This window comes from Tupaia chinensis, unplaced genomic scaffold (genome assembly GCF_000334495.1).
Source record: "Tupaia chinensis unplaced genomic scaffold, TupChi_1.0 Scaffold144529_1, whole genome shotgun sequence".
In the NCBI taxonomy this organism is placed as follows: Eukaryota; Metazoa; Chordata; class Mammalia; order Scandentia; family Tupaiidae; genus Tupaia; species Tupaia belangeri.
Genome location: NW_006204388.1, coordinates 3,793,583 through 3,818,684, shown reverse-complemented (window position 1 = coordinate 3,818,684; position 25,102 = coordinate 3,793,583). Strand labels below are relative to the sequence as shown.

The 25,102-nt window shown below is 43.2% G+C and overlaps 1 protein-coding gene across 5 annotated transcripts in view; it reads right to left on the bottom strand.

The window, feature by feature from the left end:
- GNG12 (G protein subunit gamma 12) overlaps positions 1-25,102 on the bottom strand; it is a 132,080-nt gene that overhangs the window by 67,043 nt on the left and 39,935 nt on the right. For 2 of the 5 annotated variants that reach the window (XM_027767736.1, XM_027767735.1), the window contains one exon: positions 13,622-13,672. The gene's annotated coding sequence lies outside the window, so the exon portion shown is untranslated. Of the gene's footprint in view, positions 1-3,358; positions 3,441-4,287; positions 4,307-13,621; positions 13,679-18,047; positions 18,072-25,102 lie in introns of those variants that run through there. The other 3 variants (XM_006167153.2, XM_006167154.2, XM_006167155.3) reach the window with 3 other exon arrangements.

Sequence of the window (25,102 nt, the reverse complement as noted above, 5' to 3'; positions counted from 1 at the left end):
ATACTTTGAGAAGGCTAGGAGCACAGGCTGGCCCTCCAGGTTCATCTCGTAGTATAAATTAATTTTTACCACGGAGTCTCACCATTATGTCTGGGAAGTGTTGCCCTTACCACAAATACAAACCTCTATTCTGACCTAGCCTAAGTATACATTTCCAAAGCCTGCCCTTTTCTCTTCCCTGTCTGTCCTAGTCACCAGAGGCTAAACATCAGCGTGTTGCAATTTATGAATAATAATGAAAGCCTAAAAATGCTCTGAAATTAGAGGGAACTCATATATACCATTCTGACGTTGCTCAACTTTGCAATTACCTGACATCAAGGGCCCTTTAATGAGCCAGGCTGTATCAACATGAGATTAATGGCCACTTTCAACAGCAGACAGAAGCTCAAGAAAAGGGAAAGGTACCAATGGTTGTGTGTGTGTGTGTACATGTACGCATGTGTGTGCATGCATGTGTTCTCCTATAAATAGTAAGGGTGGTGGCTGTGGCCACAGGCAAGGAAGACAGGTGCTCACGAAGGAAATCAACCCATCTGTAGTTTGTTCAGTCTGCTTCAGCAGGTATTCCAACTCCTCAGACCCAGTATAATTTCTAGACTTTGAGAGAGTGAGACAAGAGGCAAGAAAAGAGTTCCCTAGGAAGTAATCTTAGGAGAAATGGATCTCATCTCCCCCAAGTAAGGTCCGCTTGGTGCTTAGGACAATTGGCTGTCAGGCTCCTGGAGCAGAAAACAAACAGGTGATACTTCTAGAAATATTTTTTTGATATAAAAACCCACAAGATAAAAAAAAATTAAGAGGAGACAAAATGTATAAGAATATTATCAATAATTATTAGAAGTTTCTGTTCAACATAAAAAAAAATTCATAATAACCTGCAAGAAGTGTGTATGTTCTTTTTCTTTCACATCCTTCTTTTGGGGAGAAACGGCTAAGCCATGAATCTGATGTGTGAGTACAAAACAACCTTGGATCACTGCCAGGCTCCTGAATACTGAGGTGCATCTCAATGTTTATGAGAGCAGAAAGAGGGGGTAAAAAATTCATCACTAACATAAACATTGTGATTGTATCCTCCACTTTGGGGATGAAGATCCAGAACAATGATGATGCTAAACATGTCTGTCACTCACAGACACAAAGCATTAGTAGGTGAACAGAAGACAGTAGATGAGGTTTTTATTATGAAGTCTCTATGTATAAAGGATGCCAGAGAAGTTAAATAACTGGGTCAGAGCTGGTACTTAAATGCAGTTAAATAATTAACAAAGAATAAACAGGGCCAGCCCCACAGCCTAGTGGTTAGGAAAACACATCCCACATGGACGATCCTGGTTCAAATCATGGCTCAGGTGGCTTAAGAGGCAAGCTGGGTGCTTATGTGTGCCTGCCCCAAATGCCAACAGGATGGAGAAATGGAGAAGAGATTGTGGTGTGATCACATCCCACTTGGGGAGGATGCTTTCTCCCTCTTTCCTCTACCCCTCTCTGTGGGGAGTGCGTGTGTCCTCTAGCAATTAAAAAAAAAAAACACACAAAAACCCCAAAAAACAGAATTAAGAATACAGGTGTCAGGATAAGACCATAGATTTAAAAGAAAATAAACATATGGGAAGGTTTTTATATTTCAACCATTATCTTTCTGAGTCTGTTTTGCATATATCTTTTAAAAAAAATAACTGTCAGGGGGTGTGTGTATTTGTTGAAAAGGAGGGAAAATGAGAAAGCACTTTTGATGGGAGATGGTCATACCACAACCCCTTCTTCTCCATCTCTCCCTTCTGTGGGATTTTGGGCATGTATGCACACATATGTAGGGTGTTTCTAAAAGCCCCAGGTCTAGGACTTGAATCCCACAGTTGGCCACGTGAGATCCAGCTGCCTAAATCACCACTCCACAGGTTGGTTTTCATCTTTCATTTTAAGAATATACAAAAACATAGGATGTAGTAGTAAAATAACTATTCCCTAAATAACCTGTGACTGAAAGCTATTTCCTGGCAGTTGTAAATAGCAAGTGTAAATGAATTGATACAAGTAATTGAAGCTAGCAGGACTAAAGCAAAAGATTTCGCTGTGGACATGTAGCTCAAAGTTGCAATTTAGAATTTCTTTTTTTTTTTTTTTTTTTTTTGGAGAGGTTTTCGCTATAGGGCGCGTGCGCTCGCCAGCCAGACAGAGAGAGACAGAGAGACAGAAAGCGAGAAATCCCCCCCCAGAGGGGATGGCCACGCCGCAAACCCTTCTCCTCCATTCTCCTCTCGGGATCTTGGGTACGCACGCACACGTGCCCAGCGTGAGTTTTAAGCCACCGGGTCCAGGACGCGAACCGGGGTCGACTCCATGGGAGTCCAGGGACATAGCCATTACGCTAACTGCTGGGTTCCCGCAATTTAGAATTTCTAATAGGCATCCTGTTGTGGTTGGAAATCCTGTGTTTTGGTTTTATGACTCTGCCACAACCCCAAGGGGAAAGTGAAAGGAAGCTCAAAAAGGATTAACTAGTATTGGTGGCCAAGGCTTGGCAAGACAGCCACTGCGGATTTCATAGTCCTGAGCCGTAAGGCCGGGGGCATTTTAACCATTTTATTCTTTATGAGTACAAAAGAGTATTCAACTTTATGTTTACAATTATTGTCTCAAGGCTAAGAAAAAAAAATAAAAAGGACAAAAACTCCAAAATGAAAACCTCACAGCCTAAGCCCCTTTCACTGTCCCGACTCATCACAGGCTGACAACCCTGGCAGATTATCATTCAGAACATACGAGGATGCCTTGGACGCTTTATTTTAAACAATTTTCTAGTTCACCTCCAGGGGGCGAAGTTAGCCAGCATTTCGCAGAAAAAGGTAATTTACTTTCAAACTGTTGATTTTCAAATAGTGTTAGACAGATAGAAAGGGGCCTTTCCCTCCTCCTCTTTCTTTTCAATACACGTCACCCTGACTGCTCAGCCCTTTGGTGCACTAAGGGTTAAGAAAATGGACACGATTAAGGGCTGAGAGTGAGCAGAGCTGCCTTCTCAGCACATCCCACAGGCTGTCCAGCCCATTCTCCTAAAACGTGAGATCACAGCTATGGTTTTGCCAAAGCTGATACAGTTTCAAGGACATACTTTTTCTTGAAGGAGAATTTCCACTAGGTCGATTTCGGCCAGCTGATGCCTCGGGACAGGGCTCCCTCCTCCTGCCGTTTCCTCTGTAGGGCCTCCCTCTGAGAAACCACAAAGCCTCTGGAGGTCTGAGACAGGCCACCCTGCTTTCCTGCATAAATGACAGGCCCTTTCTACCCTAGAAAGGTGTCTGGTGGCCAGGAAGGAGCACTGACAGCAGCCGTTTCTCAGTGGGTCTCCTACCTTGTCCCTTAAAGGGTTAGGAGTCTCTGTGGGTATTCAGATCCAGCCGCAGAGGGGGCACGCACAGGAGCAAAGCTTGTTCCTAGGGAAGAAGTGAATGTGCATTTTGGCATCTTGATCATCCCAAAACAGCGCTGAGGGAAAGGTCGAGAGGGTGTGTTCTTTCCTCACCCAGGGACAAATCCAGTATTTCTGGGTTATGACTTCGGTACAATTTGGGGGTTCCTCTTTAGACAAAGAATACAAAATCGAGACTAGTGTGTCAGCTACAGTCTATCACAAGTGGTCTCTGCTAGTGATAGACCCTAAATCTGAAGCTTCATAGCCGTTAGCTCCTGGGCGAAGGGCTCCCGTAAGCATGGTCCACAGCGTGCCGATGATGGTTTCTCAAAGGCCATGTGGCTCATGTTCTGCTTCAGGGAGTGGGTGGGCTGTGGAGCTCAGGAAGGGAGAGTACGAGGTGGCTGGTGGCCCAGAGTCTCTCTTCATCCAGCCCCAAGTCCATGGCAGATGCTCATTAAATACCTGCTGGCTGACCAACTGCGGTGGCCCTGCTGCTTTGCCACCGACTGTCTGCCCCCCAAAGACTGCATGGCTTCCCTCCTTGTGACTTGCTATCCCTGATGCAAGTTCCACATCAAGAAAGACCTACCTACGAAGGCTGTGTCAGATCCAACCCAAAGGCAGGTTTCTTGCTTAATGGGTAATTCATGCACCAAATTCATTCAGGTATGAGTTACACGAACTTCAAAGATCAGTCTAACAAATAATGGCACAGTTGTCATTCTGGATGCACCCTTGTTTGGCACAGCATGGGTACGTGGTTGTAAGACACAGGGACTGCAGTCCACCCATGCCCATTGCCCAGAGACAGCTCCTGGGGAGACGTGTTAAAGAGAATATCTGCATTGTCAGTAGAAGGTTCTCACCTCAGTCAGCAACGCCAGCTCTCCGCAACTGCCTGAGCCTCTGTCACCATTTTGATTCATCCCTGCCTTCTTCTGCTCCTCTTCTACCCCTGGTCAAGTCCCCTTCCTAGACCTCCCTGGGCTGCACAAAAGCATCAAATTGGCATCTTTATTGAAACGGAGCTAAGTGAACCTATCGGAATTTAGAGCACTTAGCTAAATATAGTTATGTTTGCATATTTTCACAGTCCTTGTAAAAATAATATGCAGTCTCTTAATCTGGTAGCAGAATCACTTACCCAAATCTTAACAGTGAAATGAGGCGATACCCAAAGGCCTGGAAAGTTGTTTTTAGTTAATTGAGCTTGTTTAAATGTTTTCTACAGTTTGGTATTTATAAGCAAATCAGTTCATTGTTCTTCTTCCTTGGACAAATTGGTGAGAACAACTTCTGACATCTGAAAGTGTCTTTGTAAAGCCATGGATCATGAGGAAAAAAGTGTTCAGCAAATTCCTATCTGTAACATGGAAATAATACTGACATGGGAAAATAATGGACACTGTTGTTAAGAGTGTGTTCTGTGTCCCACACCTGCGCCAGATTTCATATAGATTCTTTCACTTAATCCTCTCAGTAACCCTAGGCTATATTATCCCCATTTTATAGAACTGGAAGATCTGAACTCTAGTCTTCCTGCTCACACTTTGTCATCTTCCTGCTGTCAAATGTGCACAAATTGCATGTTTTAGTGAACAGCCTGTTAGCTGTACAGACATCTAGTGCTTTCAACACCCTAGTGGAAACCACTATATTCTTTCAGGCCAAGAAAGACAGATTGGGACCAGCAGTTAGCATAATGGCTATGTTGCTGGACTCTCATGTAGTCGACTGTGGTTCAAGTCCCAGACCTGGTGGCCTAAACTCACGCCAGGCGCATGTGCATGCACGTCCAAGCTACCAAGAAGAGAATGGAGGAGAAGGAACTGCGGCATGGCCATCCCCCCTGGGGGGTGATTTCTCACTTTCTGTCTCTCTCTGTCTTCCTGGCAAGTGCATGTGCCCTACAGCAAAAACCTCTAAAAAAAAAAAAGAAAAAAAAGGAGTGGGAAGACAGGTGAGCAGTCCTAGGAGATATTAATTCTGTTATTTGAGCCTGTGTCTTCAACATCCTCTGGCCTCATCAACACCAAAGCTCATATGATGGGTCTTGCCAGGGGAACCAGTCCACAGTGAGACTACCAGAAATGCATTTAATATACTCTTAGACCACTGTCCTCAGGGTGACTCACTCCAACTTTAGTGTCTTGCTAGTGTGTGTCACTTGTTCATTTGAAACTCTGCCTTCAACAAGGGTGAGGGGCCTAAACAAAGAATAACCTAATCATTTCAGGACCTAACATCAAAGTGGCCCAACCTGTGCATGACAAAGGAGGCCACCCTGGCAGAGAGGACAAATTCACAGGACTGGGGCTGGAGAAGGCAGTAAAATCTGCTGACTCCAAAGGACTCTTCCACATAAAAGAAAAACTGCAAAGATGAGGGACGGACCTTTGGAGGAAGGTAGGGCACATTCTGTGAGGCTTGATTTTGCAGAGTTCATAAACTCTGCATGAAGCCCTGATCAAAATGCCCCCATGGAGCACAGCAAATCAGCTTTCAGATCAAGGGCAACTACGTTAGGGTCATGAACAAGAGGAATGATTGAGTTTCCAGATACTAGCTTTCTGTTGGGATTATATCAAGCATGCTTTGGTCTGCAGCTGCAGAAAACCCACCAAGGTCAAAGGTTTCCCTGTGGTTCTAGAGAACAGGGTGTCTGAGCCTCACTTTGGAATCTTTGCTGCCCAGGTCAATTTTCTCAGGTAACACACACAGTGACCCCATTAAAGAGGATATTACAGAGGGCTAGGTACAGCATCTTTCTAACAACTCCAAGGAACTGAAAATCCAAATGGAGTAATTTTGGAGGAAAGGAGTTCTCCATTCCTAGATAGGTTTCAAGCACAGGATAAAGGACCACTTTGAGGGGTATTGAAGAGGAGTTTCTTACAGTGGGTCAGGGTTAAGACTTAATATAACAAGATGCTGAAGTGGAAGTTTCCACCAAGCCATCAAGATGAAATAGATGGGAAATTCCAAAGGATTCCAAATTCCAGATCTTATGTGGAAATGTCTCAGAAGTTGACCTGGCTGGTTCTAAGATCCGTAGGGAGGATAAACAGGACAGTGGAATGAGATGAGATAAAAGGACACTGTGAGGAAGAGTCCTTGAAAATGCTCTCCATTCTTAATGACTCCAGGTGGGTGGGGTGGAGAGGGTCAGCCTTTGGTCTTAAGCCTAGAGAAAAGCATTTCAAGGGCACCATCTGGAGGGTTTGAAACATATCTCCTAGAGTTCCAGCACTGGTATGTGACATCTGCCTCAGGAACCAAAATGGGAAAGGGGGGTTTAGATCGGCCTAAAATAGCAGACAGAGGCAGGCAGTATCAGAGAAGTGGCTTCTTATCCACCTCCCCTTCCTGAGGAGACATTAAAGAAATGTGAATCCCGAGGCACCAACTACCATCCTGTGTCTCCATGGAACCAGGAGCTTTGGCTTGGGAGTGTCAGGACCTACAGAAGCTGCCTAGGGTCAGCAGCCGCCAGCAGGGAGATCCAAAGAGGAAGACACATGGGGAGGCCTGCAGAGAGCCAGGACACAGGACCGAGAGTGAGGGAACTCAGGGCCGGGTATGAAGCTGCAGCCCGGGAAGCACTTGCTGTACTCTTGTTTTCCTCCCTGGACCTGGGGAGATCTGAGGGGTGGGAGCTCCAGGGAGCTGTAAAAGGAGGTGGCCCTCTCTGGCAGACAAAAGTTCTCCCTTGAAATCAACACTATTTAAGACTAGAGAGGGGTTTCCAATTTCCAAATGAACCTGTGTATGTGTATATGCATGTATGTGTGTGTGTGTGGGGGGGGCATGGGGATGTATGTGAGATTGACTTCAAGTGGCCTTAGGACTTTTTATTACCTAGAGTAGCCAGAAAAACCCTGGGCTCACCAAATGAAGTGAGGGTTAGGGTTAGCAAGAAAAACCTCACTGAGTAACTTTAAAGGAGGGAGTGGCAGAGCTGCATCGTAATTATGTCTCATGAGGCATGCTGTGCTGTGTGTGTTCTCGTTACAAATAAACTTTGCCAAGCACGGACTGTGTGCCAGGCATGGGACAGGGGACTTCACAGACACTGTCGCATTCAGTTCCCACAAAGCACGTTATTATAAGTCCTTTTGACAGAGAAGAAAACTATGGTTCAGAGAGGTGAGGCAACTTGCCCAGAGTTGCACAGGTTGGTAGGTAAAGTAGCTAGAACCTGTACTCAACTTCATCTGACATCTAACCCTGAAATCTTTATTCGCCAAGACGAATGGTTTTCAGCTTATGAGGCAAGACAGAAACTTGGGTCCTATCCATTTTTTTCCCTCAGGAGTCCCTGAGCTAGAAAAGCAAAGAGCTGAGTTTGAAAACCATCGAAGTACATGAGCTTAGTAGTCTCTTCCAGCAGATACCATGGTACTATAACATATAACAGAACTATAATTGTTCTGAGGTTCACATGCTTTTATGAGTGGTCTTCGAAACATTAATGAAAATATATACTATGAAACAATTAAGCATGAATTTTGCACCAAAATAAACCTGGACTTCAGTTCCATTTTTCCGTGAACTCTGAAGTCCCCTCATAGACATGGTATAAATACACAGTAGGTAGCACATATGAAGTACACAGCACAGAGCCTGGCATCAGGCAAATGGCAACTGCAGTTGTGAAAAACTGCACCCATGCCCCAAAACCTCAACATATAATTTATGCAGCATGCTCAGCCGCTGACGTCACAGCGTCTGTGCCTTAAAGAGCAATGTTTATCATGGACACTAAACCCTACTCGTTGAGCCAAGATAAGAAAGGAACGCGTACAATTAAGCGAGCCAAATCTGAAACAATCAGAGCGAGTCCGAAGCAATGATCCTAAGCAGTTGAGGGGAAAGGGGCACGGAGACCTGTGAGGAGAAGAGGACAGGCACACTCCTTTTCTCCAGGAAGTGCACATGCACAATCTGTAATAATTGCAGGAGGCCGATGGATCCCTTGAAGCCCATGCACTGTCTCCAGATTCGGAGCTATTCCTGGAGGCCCTGGAGATGCAATATGAGATCCTCAGGCCAAGAGCTGCCCACTGGACCCCACTGTGGGGCCACCTATCCCTGTCCTTCCACGGGCTCATGATGCATATCTGGGATCATAACAGCAACCTTAAATTAGGTAGACAGTGTAACTGAAGCCAAATCTAACGTTCAACCTTTCAAGTTTAATGGACTGCAATTTAAGAATTTCTAAACCAGTGCACTCTGGTACCTAGAAACTGTAGCTGCCTGGCATCCTCTTTCCTTACCTCCTCCTTATAATCCTCCACACCCCGTAGATTTTTTTTTTTTTCCATAGGGAACCCATTCCATGTGATTCTAGTTGGATTAACCTTTTTCTGTGGGACACATGAACAAGTCCTGGCAAAACATCCCTCCCTGGTACTATCATCAGAGCTACCACGAAAGACAGCACTCTCTCCACTGAGATCTATGGCTGTGAGAATGATGGAAAATGAGCTCTGATAACTACCCCTCCCACCATGGTGAGGAGGTATGGACTTGAGAATGAAGTTGACAGAGTTAACCAGAAACAAGAAATAGAGTGAAAGATAATGGCCTCATGGTATCTCTTAAAACCCAGATACAATTGTGTCTACTCACCCAGGCCGGCATGGACATGTCCATCATGTAAGTCAAGAAATTAAGTTAGATTTCTGATACTTTCAACCAATATAATTCTAACGAATAAACCTGATCTAAAGGAAAATAAAGTTCAAAAGGAAATTCCCTGTAATGAGTAGTCTTACAAAATTCTGGGCTTTTCTCAGACAACGATCTTGACTAGATTAGATTTTTTTCTTATGACATTCCTGCAAAAAATCTAGGCTTAACATTGCTCCCACCATCCTCTGACCAACAGTTGATCTTACCCATCAGAAACTACCTCTTGTAATAAACATTATAGTCACCAATGAAAGAGAGACCCAGTAACAGTAGTCCAGGTTTTAGTTTGTTACTATCCAATTCCTGGAGTCAAGTCTTGTGAATCTCTCAAACTCCCCAACAAGGTATTAAACATTCTAGGGTAAGAAATGACTTAGATGGTCCAGCTTCTAAAGCACTAATGCCCTGTAAGGCTGAAAGCCACATGGCCAACCATGGGTTTGAATTTTGGAGTCAGCATGAAAAACACTTTGCATGGACACAAGTCCCCATGACCCTGAGGAGCTGCAGGGCTGAGCGATGGGATTGCAGTATGATGAGAACCTGCTGAGGGCGCTCCCTATCACGTTCTCCAGCTCATGCACATGTTATCATTTTACAAAATGCAAAGATGACGACGTAGAGCCATGGGTCTCAGAACAGAGAGCGAGACACACATGGAGCAGGATGAGGGTCACACAGCTCACAGCGGCGAATGGGTAAGATCGGTGTTTTGAAAAGCCATGTCACAGACTGAGTCACAGTGCAGAAGGATGTGGGAATGGAGAGAACTAATGTTCACGGAGGACTGCGAGGAATTGTTTGTTATTCTTTTAGAACAGAGATGGTAAGCTGATTCCACTTCGGTGCCAAATCTCGTCCATGGCCAAATGCCAAGGCTCCGCATCAAGAGAGCATGACAGCCTCCGAAGTTCATCACGAGGTGGGTGGAAAGGGGGGAATGTGAATATACGTATTTGCTATTTCAGAAGAAGCAATTATATTTCACTCTTGGATCACAGAAAGCCAACAGAGAAACACGTGCCTGCTCAGCAGGGCTTTTCCTGGGCTGCACTCACCTACACCTAGGGTGGTCCTCATGGTGGCATCCTCTTATCAAGCACTCCAGGGAGTCTAGAACCTCTGGGTCTAGAACCATGACTACCCTTGTTGCTTCTGAGTAGCAGGATGCTTCTATCTTCTGGTCACTGTGACTTGTTAACTGAGCACATTTTCCTCCTGGTCCTGAGTGCTCTGAAGCTCAAAGGCAAGCCTGTGGGACCTGATGGTGAGCAACTATGTTCTCTCCCATGCATCGGGACCTAATCTTATCTAAATCTTTCCTTATTTTTTACAAATCTCATTAGTTTATACACTTAAAAAATTGTATTTATTTATTTAATTCCATTTGTTATTATTATTATTTTTTAAATTTGACCAGAGAGACACAGACAGAGAGAAAGGGAAAGCGAGAAACCACCAGGTCTGGGACTCAAACCATGGCTGGCCATGTGGGAATCCAGCACCTTTAACCACCACACCACCTGCTGGCCCCAAGATTATACATATTTTTAAAAGCCACCTCAAAAATCTTTGAAGGAAGATAGGCATATACGCCAGACCAACAGAAATCAAAATAACATAAAGCGAATCAGATGGGGAGTGGAGCACAACTTCACAAGTGCTGCCTGTGTGGTAGGCCTTACAGGAAAACTCCCAGGGAGCAGGTTGAGAAGGTGGTGGCCTTGAACAGGAACAGCCCTGCCAAACTGTCAAGTCAGCACATATCTCCGTCCTCCCCTCCCCTCTCCCTTCCGCCTGCTTACCTTCCCGCTTCCCTGGACAGCCGGGCACCCTCCAGCCCTTTCCGGAGCATCCACATCCACTCTCTAATACTACTGGCTGCTTGCCCTTCCCCAACTCCTCCATCAAGTTACAATGCTTCACACCTGTTCAGACCCTCCCCTCTGTGCTGGACTGTAAGTAGCCAGTGGTTGATAACAGCTGAGCATCTTTCCTCTCTGAAGGACAGAAATATTTTAACCAGGTATTTTGAAAATGAAAAAGAAAACACCACAGAAATGAATTAATTCCAGATGTAACCAAATAGGGCAATCTTCCTATAAAAATCAAATTCTATGTAAAGCAGTGAGCCCAGTGCCTGACACACAGCCAGCATTTGGTAAACAGCAGACACTAGTTACTACTGTGGCTGTTACTATTCTAAGTCCCACTACTAGTACACAACACTCATTGCCTGGTCCTCTACCACCACCACGTGGGTAACTGCCTTTTTAATAATATTGGTTAACAAGCGATCTACAATCAGTAATGCATTTCAATGACATTTTATGGTTTATAAAGCACTCAGCATTCATTACCTTTTTGATCTTTGAGCATTCGTCAAATTAAATATTATTCCCATTTTACAAGATGAGGAGACTATAGCTTGAGTTTGTAAGGTCCCAGAGCTGGGCTCAAATCCAAGTCACATATAAATTTCTTGTTCATTTCATAACAAGTGGTTGCCAACTTCATAACAGACATATCAGAATCACCTGAATGCTTTAAGATGTCCGGGGCCCACCCCCGATCTAATAATGAGGAGCGCTCAGGGGAAGAGCTATATCGTTTGTGCTTCAACAAGTGCCTCATGTAACTCTGACGAGCTGCTGGTAGGTCAACAAATACTGTGCCCAAGGCCTTTTGCTCTCAAAGAGCTAACAAAGTGACCAAGGAGGTTAGACTAGCCAAGGTGGAAACAGAGTGAATCACAGAAGACGCTGTTTGGCTTGGAAAGAGGTCAATGCAGGTGAGATCACAGATGGCAAAAGCAGACAGGAAGGCCCAGTCACAGAGAACGGAAGATTTCACTGGGCCTTGTGAAACGGGATGGATTTCCAGGTAAATAAGGGGTAAGTAAAATGAGATGGCTTTAAAAGAGACAGTGAATTGATTCGTCTGGCAAGAATAAAGGGAATAATGGGAGGTGAACAAAAGAGGGTAGGCCAGAGAAGTGATGAGAGTGGAGGATACAGACAGGTTCATGTAGCGGGTGGTCTGGAGGGAGGCCCAGATGGTTCTAAGTAGAGGAGTAACATTCTGAAAGAACTGAAAGATGACCAGGTGGCAGTGCTGTGTAGAATGAGGGAGGGCTGGTGGGTGGAAAACCTGGTACTGGTAAAACTACCCAGGAACCTGTTGAACTGATGGAGATGCCAGATGGCAAGGAAGGCGACTAGGATTCTAGGGTGCTGACAATCAGAATAGGACGACAGGATGGGTCACGAGACGGGAGCCTCATCTGAGTCTCTTGCCCTCCATGCTCTTCATTCTAACCCAGCTGTTTTCGTGTGACCTGTAAACACTATGGTAGGTTACGAAAATAGTCACGACTCTTCCTCTCCCTGGATTCACACTCCTTGTAAGGGATTCTATAGCTCCCTCATCAAGAGGTAGAATCTGTATCTATACCTCTTGAACCCAGGCTAGCCAGGAAAGTCATGACGTATTTCTCTATGCAAAAATGCATCTTGACTTTTCCGACAACTCAATAGCTTGCTTTAAGGCAACAAAATGTAGTGGAAGCAATATGATGCAAGTTCTGAGCTTTGGCCTCAAAATGCTTTTGCATGTGCTCACACTTTTTTAGTACCCTGCCTAGACACCATGTGAACAAATCAGTGTAACCTGCAGGAGGTTGAGAGATGTAGCTTAATTCTCTTATGACTCTACCTGACAGGTGGTGACCACAGAAACAAAGTCTAGCTGATACAGACCTACAGCTGACTGCAGACACAGGATTAGCTGCAGCTGAGTCTAGTCCAAATCACCAACTTACACAATTGTGAGATAAATGAATGAATGTTATTTTGAGCCAGGAAATTTTGGGATAGTTTGTTATGCAGCAAAAGCTAACTGATACATACTATAAGTCACAGTAAAGGCACAATATCCATAAGCAATGTCACATGAAGTCCCAGAAGACTTTTTACTTAAAAAAATGTTATTTCCTAGATCTAAAAGAAGTTTTCTACCATAGCTGAACTGTAAACTCACAGCAGTCATATTTAGATGAGATGAGTGGAAAAAACAGAGCAGGAAGAACGAGGAAAGTCCTAATGTGAAATAGCTATGAGCCTGTTCTCATTACCACACATTGCAAGAGACCGACTGAATGCCTTGGCTAAAGGAACACTTTGCTGTTTTGGATACTGCTTGAAATAAGCAGACCATCAACAGCGGCCTGGAAATAGTTTCATTACCAAAAAGAAAGTTTTTATTTTAATAGCATCTGGCCTGTAATCACGGATCTTTTTCCTGCCATGTTCTTAGCAAAAGAACATGGGTCATTCTGTTTTTATAAGGCATGGAAACATCGTAAATCACTTCAGAGGGAGAAAAGGTACAAAGAAATAGACATCTAATCATAGAACTGTTAGGAATGGATCTAACTTAGAACTGTGAATATCCTTTCAAAAATAATGTCAAACAGTCTTTTTGTTTTAAACATGAAGAACTTACCCGTAAGACTTATATGGTCCAGCGTTTTCAGATTTAAGTGGCGGAATGAATCTAAAATAGAATGAAACAAACATCCTATAAGTAAATCACCTTTGGAAAGAGTATGCTTTCGAACCCAAAGAACTGCCATAAGGCTGAACATTTATTCTCTTAGTTAAAGATTAACACAACTCTTTTTCTGGCTCCTGATGGAATAAGGGAGTGTTTTTCTCCCACTTATTTCAACTTCCTGAAATGAGAGCATTCTCTCCTCTGCTTCATGCTGAGAGACTAGGCCCAGTATAACTATACATGGCAGTGTTTTCATCCAAACCCCTCCATGTCAGTGAAAGCCTCTCCAGTCGGTACTCTTGTTTTGGTCTTTAATTGCCTTCTGTTAGGACCACACCCTGGCTCCTTCTATAGAACCAATTAAAAAACTGCTGGTCTAGGTGTCATAGAGATTACATTGCTGGACTCCCACATGGCCAACTGCAGTTTGAGTCCCAGACCCGGTGGCTTGAAAATCATGCCAGGCACGTGTGCATGCATACCCAAGATCCCAGGAAAAGAATGGAGGAGAAGGGATTGTGGTGTGGCCATCTCCTCTGTGGGGGGAGATTTCTCACTTTTTCTCTCACCGTCTCTGTCTCTGTCTGGAGAGAGCACATGCCCTGTGGCAAAACCTCTTTAAAAAAAATCAAAACTGTTGGTCTAGCCTAACTCGAAGGGCAATAGGTGTACATAGGCTTTTAAATAATGCTCACCTGATCAGGTAAATAACCACACATTTTGGCTCTTTGAGAATGGTGAGCCTAAAGGAGTGCTGTTCAAAGAAATGTAACACAAGCCACATATATACTATTAAATAGTCCAGTAGTTCCTTAAAAAAAAAAGTAACAGATGAAATTAATATTTTATCTAATTTAATCTCATTTATCCAGATCAGCACTGCAACATGTAATCAATGTAAAACTACCAATGAGTTATTTTTTCATACTAAATTTTCATGGTCCAGTACTCTCTACTTGGGCTACCCATTCAAGTCCTCAATAGTGACACATGACTAGAGGCTACTAATCTAGTTACTAGACAGCACAGATCGAGGGAATCAGTTCTTGGCCTTCAGGTTCTGGCAGGTCTCCAAAGTGCGTCAAATGCAGATGGTTTTATCTAGCTATCTTCCTTTTCCCAGTAATCTTCCATTCCCCCACTCGATGATGTAATTTCAAAAGAAATCCTAATGTAGTGACAGCAAATATTTATACCGCACTTACAGTTTGCCAGGGATGGTTCCTGGCATGTTCTCATGCTACTTCAATTAATCCTCATAATAACTTTACAAGAATAGTATATGATTGGTCACTTGGTAATGAGGAGACTGAGGCACAGAGAGACTAAGCCACTTCCCCGAGGATTTAAGATGGTGACAGAGCTGGGATTCTAACCTAAGTGATCAGCCTCCGGAGCCCCTGCTCTTAGAGACTATGCTCACAATTAAATCCGAACAGCTCAAAATAAGACAATTACTTTCAGTTTTCATTACGACCCTCAAATGATCCATGTCTGCTCTCACGATAATGTGATTAGCTAACAGCAGTGATAGCAGATGGAAGAGTTATTAGATGGGCTACCAAATTAAATTAAAAACAATTTGGGGTGTGAGCACAGAAACTACAAGCAGGCCTGGGGTCAAAAAAAGCACTGGGCCTGGGGTCTGTCTGGATGACTAATAAGGAGATGGAGGGGGAGGTTAACACAGGGTCTCAGGGTAATTTTATTTTTGTGATTCTTCTGAGGGAAGGGGCCAGCAGAGTCTCAGTGAGGTCTGGATCTGTCTCAGCAGGGGCACAGGGTTACAGAGGAAAATCAAGTAGGTAAGAATAAAACAAAACAAACATCTTTTTTATATTTCATTACTCCATGAACCCCAAAGAAATCACACCCAGGGAGTAAAAGGAGATCCACCCCTGCAAACTCCCTGTCCACATCACAGGGAAGGAAGCTGGTCAGTGACACTGTTTAGAATCAACAGCCCATGAGCTGAGGTCACTGCGAGGCACTGCCATCTAGTCTCACCTGGCAAGCCCTAAACCAGGTGAAAGTCCTTCCATGGCTTCCTCCAGGTTTTAGGATCAAGGCCAAGTTCCTAGCCCAGTCTAAAAGCACCTCCTTCCTGTCATTTCCCCCCCAGGCATCCTTTCCTTCAGCCACACGGACCTATTCTTGGGTCCCTAAACACTCCTCTGTGCCTCTGTGCCTTTACAGATTGTTCCCCCCACCCCCTGTCAAGCACATGTTTGCCCTACAGTATCATTCTGCCTTCGCCTCCGCAAAGCCTTTGTGTGTTCCACAGACTGGCTTAAGAACACATTCTCTGCAGTTAACAGTAGGAAAGTAGTATTCATTCAACTCATTCAACAATTATGTACTCCTATTATCGATAAAAATCCAAGCTGGTTTTATGGGGTCCAAAGTGCTTTTTAATTCTACAAGGTGGATTCCTTTATTAACCCATTTAGCATGTAGGTAAACTGAGGCATGGAGGTCAAGTGAATAGCTTAAAGTCACACAGCTCATAAATGACAGCGCATATTATGAATGCAGACAATCTGTTCCACAGCCTGCACTTTTTGTCATTGTTGTTGCTTAGTGTTTGCTACAGGATGTGCGCATTTACTGGAGAAAGACAAAGAGAAACAGAGAGTGAGGAAATCACCCCTCCCAAGGGGGGATGCCAATGCCACAATCCCTTGTGCTCCACTCTCCTGTTGGGCATGCATGCACAGGCACCTGGCATGTTTTTCAGGCCACTGGGTCTAGGACTCAACTACAGAGTTGGTCACGTGGGATCCAGCCCTTAACCACCATGCCACCTGCCGGCCCTGAGCCTGCACTCTTAATGCCTACACCACATGTCCCTCCAACTAGATTCCGCTGCCTGCTACTCTCATCGCTCTCATACTTCTTTGTTATTGCAAATAGCTACCATACTTCAGTTTTTATTTACTGGGTCTGCCCACTTGGCACTTGTTTAGAGTCCCTGAAGGCTGAGAATGTATCTAACTCATCCTGTCTCTCCAGGTCCCAGCAAGGCCCTCCGTACATAGTAGATGCTAAATAATGACAAACACAAGGAAATGGTGGAACAGCACTGGGAAGATGGGAAACAAGGCTATACATTCAGGTCTAATATGAACACACCAGTATAAAGAAGTCTCCAAATACATACTTCAGCAAAGCAAGCATTAACTTCATTTTTTAAATCCAGCCAGTACCAAGTAGCTGGCCACTTGCTAGGGTTGAGCAGTACCAGAGGGAACAGAAGTAACTCAGAGTTCGGCAGACTCTGATGAATTGATAGCTTTATTTCCCTCACATGTAGATCCAAGCAATAGCAGGGCTAATAACAGCACGCCAATGGTACCGGCTGACAAGCATAAAGAAGTGCTGGAAAAGACACGTTAAAAAATGTTCTTTGGTTGCCAGAGACTGCTTGGACTTTCTCTACCCTGGAGTTCTACAATGTTTCTTTCCATTATTAAGCTCCCCAAGGCTAGCTTGGAGAAGTAACCTTGTAGGAGAATACTTTCTTCCTTCTCTAACAGCCGAAGGACAAAAGTTTCAAGATCTGGGACTTCCATGGACCTCTGAACAGAGATGGAGCTCTTTCTTGCTCATGTCAGACTGCACCAGGAACCAGACCCAGCTGACCAATTCACAGACAAATATAAATATAGTTAGTGACAACATCTACCCTTCCTGGGACATGGGAATGGAAAAGAAACCACCATCTTTCTGCACACACAGACGTCAGCACCATCTGTTATTAGCGACCACACTAAAGTCGGCATTTTGACTTTTGCTGTCTTATCTCCTTTCTATAATAGTAATACATAATAGTATTAATTTAGTTATTATTGAGAGGTTTACTCAGTGCAAATTATGTGCCAGGCATGGCTGCAGGTGCTAGAGATAAGGTGAATAAATGAAATAAACAACTTTCCTGATTTGAGGGATTTACATTGCAATAAGAGACAGAAAATAAAGATTTATGAAAATAAATAACTTAAAATAGTGATATATACATTCCTTGACTCAAGCAAGGACTGATGTGACCTAGTGAAGGTTTAACAATGTCATTTTGGCAGCTATGTGGATTATGAAAGAGGCAATAGTGAATAAATGGTGACCAATCATGAAGCCATTTGATTTTCAGGTGAGATAACGGTGGTACTCTGGTCTAGGACAGCAGCAGTAGATACGAAGAGAAGTGGATAGATTTAGTATAGGTTCTGGAGATAAAATAATTAGGACCTGCTGAAGAAGTAGAGATGGGGGATAAAACCCAGGTTTTTCACTCAGGCAGCTAGGTTAACAATAGTTTCATTTACCCAGGGGCAGAAACAGGTTGAGAGACAAAGAAAATAAAAAATTCTCATTTAACCTGGTTAATTTTGAGACTTCCAACGGGAGATGTCAAGAAAGCATTAAGGCTTTTGGCTGGAACCGCCATCTTCCAGTAACGAACCAAAATGACGAACACAAAGGGACGAACACAACGGGAAAGAGGAGAGGCACCCGATGTATGTTCTCTAGGCCTTTTAGAAAACATGGAGTTGTTCTTTTGGCGACATATATGCGAATCTACAAGAAAGGTGATATTGTAGACATTAAGGGAATGGGTACTGTTCAAAAAGGAATGCCCCACAAATGTTACCATGGTAAAACTGGAAGAGTCTACAATGTTACCTAGCATGCTGTTGGCATTGTTGTGAACAAACAAGTTAAGGGCAAGATTCTTGCCAAGAGAATCAATGTGCGTATTGAGCATATTAAACATTCTAAGAGCAGAGATAGCTTCCTAAAATGTGTGAAGGAAAATGACAAGAAAAAGAAAGAAGCCAAAGAGAAAGGTACCTGGGTTCAACTAAAGCGCCAGCCTGCTCCACCCAGAGAAGCACACTTTGTGAGAACCAATGGAAAGGAGCCTGAGCTACTGGAACCTATTCTCTATGAATTCATGGCATGATGGGTGTTAAAAATAAACTAATCTATGGTCTATAAAAAAGAAAGAAAGAAAGAAAGAAAGCATTAAGCAGGCCAGCAGGTAGCATAGTGGTTAAGGTGCTGGATTCCCATGTGGTCAACTATGTTTGAGTCCCAGACCCAGCTGCTTGAGACTCATGCCAGGTGCATGTGTGTGTGCGCCCAAAATCCCAAGAGGAGAAAGTAGGAGAAGGGATTGTGATGTGGCCATCCCCCATGGTGGTGGAAGGATGATTTCTCACTTTCTGTCTGTCTCTCTCCAGCAAGCACACATACTCTATGAAAAAAAAAAAAAAAAAAAAAACCTCTCAAAAGAAAGGAAGGAAGGAAGAGAAGAAAGAAAGAAAGAGAGACAGAAAGAAGAAAGGAAGAAATAAAACAAAGCATTAAGTTTGGAACTATGCTGACAGAGTAGTTACTAAGTAGTCACATGTAATTCTTCACATTTAAATCAAATGTACTTAAAAACTCACTTCCCCACCCGCATAAGCCACATTTCACCTGATCAAGTATCACCGAAACAGCTACTGCATGAACACTCAGCACAGTCCACACAGACACAGAACGCTTCCATCACTGTAAAAAGCCTAGGGGAGGGACCAGCAGATGGCGTAATGGTCACGTCACTGGACTTCCACATGGCCAACTGTGGTTTGAGTCTCAGACCTGGTGGCTTCAAAAAAGCTTATACCAGGTGTATGTGTGTGCATGCCCAAAATCCCAAGAGGAAAATGGAGAAGGGACTGTGGTGTGGCCATCCCCCAGGGGATGATTTCTCACTTTGTCTCTCTCTGGCAAGTTCAAGAGCTCTATAGCAAAAATCTCTCCATAAAAAAAAAAAAAAAAGCTACTGGGACAGGCTTGCCTGGAACATACACTGTCACCTGTTAGACTCCTTTCATTACATAAGGTTTATTGCAATTATAAAATACCAAATTATAGCCCTGGGAGAGCTTTAGTTTTGAATGGCAATTGGATTCTGATCTGTCTGAACATATATGTTTCTAGTCTCACTTGAATTCTCTAGAAAATGACATAACACAGCACTGTGGGAGTGAACACTGGATCTACGGCCTGACTTCCAGCTCTGTCTTCACCACCACTGACTTTCAGCAAGTCAATTTCCGTGTGCCTCATTTCCCCACCTACAAAATGGGGAGTGACCCTGAAGGATTATGTTGAGAAGTATGTTGGAGAATGTTTGCAGCTCTGGAGACATCGCCACTGCTTTCTAGTCTGGTCTATTATGTTTCCATTGCAAATTCTAATGTGATGTTATTTCAAATGGCAAAACAGATAGAAAAGGGCCTCTGACACAGATAAAAAGACCCTGCTGCAGGCATCAAGGTGCATGCACCACAAATGGGGACAGGTTGAAAGAAATGTATCCTATGTTCTAAGTCTATGGGATGTGTCTGTTACTAAATGTTGGCAGGGATACCAACTTTACAAAGTAATGCTGTATGTGTCAATGAATCAAAAAATCAGTCTTGGGCTCCAAAAGTAGAGTAGAGTAGGAAGCAAAAAACTGGCATTGTGCCCACTGGGCAGAGGCCACTGTCTCTGGATTGGCACACCTCAAGAGGGTGAACTGCCTGCCCTGAACCAAGTGGTACCACCCTGAACTCCACCTAGAGATTCACTCTTGGCTGGAAGAGCTGGTCTGGGCTGTTCTTTGGGAGAAACTCTCCTACCTGGTCACTGTTCTTGATCAACAGAGATCATCAGGAGATTTAACATTTTGTTTTTAACTGAAGAGCTATCATTATAAGTACTCAGTTAGCTTGGGAATAAATTGGGGTGAAAGTATCCTGACAGCCAGTGTGAAATTAAAAAAAAAAATACACATACATGTTCTTATTTCATCATGCTTGAAGAGAACATATTTAAAAAGTCAGAGTAGGGACCAGCAGATGGGGTAATGGTTACATTGCTGGACTCCCACATGGCTGACCACAGTTCAAGTCCTGAACCTGGCAGCTTGAAACTCACACCAGGCACATGTACATGCATGCCCAAAATCCCAAGAGGAGAATGGAGGAGAAGGGACTGTGGTGTGGCCATCCCCCTGGGGGGATGATTTCTCCTTTTCTGTCTCTCCCATGAGTATATGAGACCTATACCAAAAAAATCTCTTTAAAAAAAAAGTCAGAGTCAGAGTAAAGTGGGGCAAGCAAGTGGCATGGTGATTAAGGACTCCTACATGGCCGACTTCAGTTCGAGTCCTGGATCCAGCAGCTTGAAACTCATGCAGGGCATGTGTGTGTGTGCATGCTCAAAATCCAAGGAAGAGAATAGAGAAGGGATTGCAGCCTGGCTGTGGAGTGGTGATTTATCACTTTTCCTCTTTCTGTCTCCAGTGAGTGCACAGGCCCTATGGCAAAAACCTTAAAAAAAAAAAAAAGTTAGAGTAAGCAATACATTTAAATATTGCACTCAATATATTTTTTTCCGATTTTTCTACTGAAAAGGCAATGGCAGTTGTGAAAGTATAACGAGCTTCTCTGGAACTTACCCATATTCCCACCATCCCCGCACTGCTATCTATTTCCGCCTGTTACCTTTGATGAGTATGCATGGTTTAGTACGAGTATGGCTGTAGTTTACATGCCGTCTGTATAGAAAAGGCTTTGGAATTAGACATGTTTAGGACTGAATGTTGAATTGTCAACTAACAAACCGCAGTCTTTGGACAGTTTATCTCTAAAGTTTCAATTCCCTAAAGTGTAAAATGGATCAATAATAACTTTTGCTTGTAGTTGCTATAATGATAAAAAGAGAAAATGTTAGCATGGTGAAATGTTTTTTTTTTTTTTAATTCCACTTTAAATTTTAAATATTTTGGGGGCTGGCAGGTGGGGTGGTGGTTAAGGCAGCTGGACTCCCACATAGCTGACCATGGTTCGAGTCCCAGACCTGGCAGCTTACTTTCTCACTTTCCTTCTCTTTTGCTGTCTTTCTCTGAAATAATTACAATGAATAAAATTAAATAAAAATTGTAAACATTTTGTATTTATACAAATAAAAATATGTAAACCTGTTCACATTGAAAAGCTATAATTTACTAAATCAATACCCTAATGCTGGACATTAAGGTATCATCAGTTTTTAAAATTACTTTGTGTATGAATGTGCCCTATTGTTTTTGTTTTTTGGGCAGGTGCTGCTGTGTCTCAATCCTCCTACAATCTCTCAAGAAGCTGGACCACAGGTCCATTCCACTATGCCTAGCTTCTTAGGGAAGGCTGGGAATTAAACCTGGGCTTCTCATGCAGCTCCAGCCTGCCAAGCAGCAGCACCTAGCACATGCTAGCACAACGGAGCCCAATTATTATTATATTTATTTGTTTTTGCCACAGGGCATGTGCACTCACCAGAGAGACAGAGAGAGACTGTGTCCTGAGAGGAAAAGTAAGAAATCACACTCCCTGGGGAATGGCCATGTTACAATCCCTTCTCCATTCTCCTCCTGGGATTTTGGGCATGCACGCACATGTGCCCGGTATGAGTTTCAAGTTGTCAGCTCTGGGACTCTAACTATGTTTGGCCATGTGGGAGTCCAGAACCTTAACCACTATGCCACCTTCTGCCACCACCACCCCCCCAATATTTGTATTACTATAAATATAATTACATTGGATATCTTTATGCTTTAACTTTTTCATTCCTTTATCTTATTTATCTAGATTCTTTGAATTCCTAAAAGTAGAATTACTAGCTTTTTGCTTTTATAGGTGTTTTTACTAACATACAATGATACCACCAACCAAACAACAAAATAATGGACAGCTTCCAAGATAATGATTTTTTTTTTGGGGGGGGGGGCTACAGGGCATGTACACTTGACAGAGAGAGAAAGAGAGAGAGAGGAGAAAGTACATCCCATTTTGTATAAGCCCCATGAACTATGGCAGTGTTTCCTGGCATAGCATTCGGCTTTTGGTTACTGTTCAAAATCTAGGTACAACCACTTAATCTTCCCAGCAACCCTGTGAGTGAGCTGGGGGGTGTAACAACTCCTATTAAACAGCAGAGAAAACTGAAACCCAGACAGCCAGGCAAGTTGGACAGGGTCACTGATTCTTGGAGTTTGCCCAGACCAGATTCTGAGTCCCTCCTTCTTTGAACCATTAGGCCCCTTGTGAAACAAAGTGTGTGATTTAAAATGAAGAGATTTATTTTGTGCACACCAGATTATAATAAAAGCACCAAATTCACACCATTTCCCACTAGAAAGCTTTTACACAAAGCATCAGAAAACCATGTCTGCTATGCCAGAGGCGCTTAAGAAATCATAGTATTATTTTAGTGAACCCACTAGAACAATGGCTTACATAATAGACCATCCTTAGGCAAGTTTTTTTTATATAGGTAAAATAACTTAGACCAAAACTTTTACTATTTTTTTAAAAATCTGACCCAAATACCACTCCTTCCATGTATTCTCTCATTCTTTCGCTCTATTGACCCACTTTTCTCCCTGAATTTCTACAACCTTTTCCACCTTCTCTCTCTTATCACAGGTACTTCAGAGTATTCTGCACTTTTTATACTGCAGGCTAAGGTACTACAGGTTCATACCTTATCTGTATATGTGTCGCCTGGCTCCTCTGCCTAGGGAGGCACTCACGTAATGCAGTGGAGAGATAGGGAAGAATTTTATATAGTTAAGAGACAGCAGTAAAAGTAGAGTTGGGTTAAAATAAGAGCACTGAAGTGTAGGTTGCATTACTGCATCCTCTCTGCTCCATCACTTTTTGTTTTGGCAAGCATACTATCTCTAGACAGTTCGGATGAATTCTTGGGCCAGCAGTCTGCATTAGCTAAACAATACTAAATAAATTACACTAAGCAGAATATCCAAACATGTTTCCAACTTGGACAAATTGTATAATTCTGTAGATATATCTGTTACACTTTCATTTCTAAATTCTAGTATACTCATTCCTCAAAAATTTACTGGATACATGTATGTGCCTGTACATGCACACATGCACAGGCACACACAAGAGACAGCAGTAAAAGTAGAGTTGGGTTAAAATAAGAGCACTGAAGTGTAGGTTGCATTACTGCATCCTCTCTGCTCCATCACTTTTTGTTTTGGCAAGCATACTATCTCTAGACAGTTCGGATGAATTCTTGGGCCAGCAGTCTGCATTAGCTAAACAATACTAAATAAATTACACTAAGCAGAATATCCAAACATGTTTCCAACTTGGACAAATTGTATAATTCTGTAGATATATCTGTTACACTTTCATTTCTAAATTCTAGTATACTCATTCCTCAAAAATTTACTGGATAAATGTATGTGCCTGTACATGCACACATGCACAGGCACACACACACACACACACACACACACACACATAAAGCACACAGGCACTAATGTCTTGGTCAGCATTTGGGAAAAACTCAAGACAAAAATGTGGAACATCTGTTTCCTACTATCAGGAAAATTCACAGGAAACGATTAATGTTAACTAGAGAGAAAGAAAAATAATCTGGATCAAATTATGAAACGAAAACATGCAAAGTTCACAATTTAAAACAGAGTAGCTTGTTGAGTCATCAACTCTTCAGAACCGAGGAGAAGATGTCTCATTTTATGGAAATATTTGCCACTTCTCATTTTATGTAAATGTTTTTTATTTCATTTACATACAAATAAGCATAAAACTGTATGCCCCCCCCCCTTTATTCTCAAATCTTCCATCTCCCAACTGATTCTTATATAACCCTTGGTAGTTTGGGTTGGCTATTTTGGGTTGTACGTATTTCATAACGTGCCCAGTGCGGTACAGGACAGACTGAGACCTCACTAAACTGAATAGTGGTGTCTGGATGAAGAGGATGTGGCTCTTTTGAGGAAGATCTAGCATGGCAGTATGTCCCAGGGAGAACTGGAAGGACAGTGACCAAAAGTTACCAAACAATGCTGAAGGGGGTTTGTGGTTTGCTGGCTCCTCCACCATCCTGTTGCCTAGTCCTGGCACGTACCTGGCACTGTAGAAGGTGCTGGGGGTCTAACAGAGAACAAAATATAATCCCTTTCCTTTTATAGTCTCCTCAGGAGCCTACAATACGTCAGACAGACAAGTAATTGTGCAACTCCAGGTCTGGTGGCACATAATCTAATTGTAGTAAGTACAAGAAGCTCCGAGAGCACAGAGGACAGGCCTCTGTACCAGTCTGGGATCATTATAGAAGGCTTCCAGGAGGACAGTGTCAAAGCTAAAATGTGAAGAATGACCAGGGTTAACCAGAAGAAGAAAGGAAGCAGGAGACAAGGCTGAGGAAACAGCCTGTGCAAAAGGCCTGAGAGCAAGGGAGGTTTGTGGACCTTGGGCTCTGCCAAGAGCTTTGTGTGCCTGGGGCGAGAGTTCCAGGTTGGAGAGTGGCCTTACTGCTTAAGAGGCAGTGTCAGTCAAAACCCACAGTGGGTAACTGCAG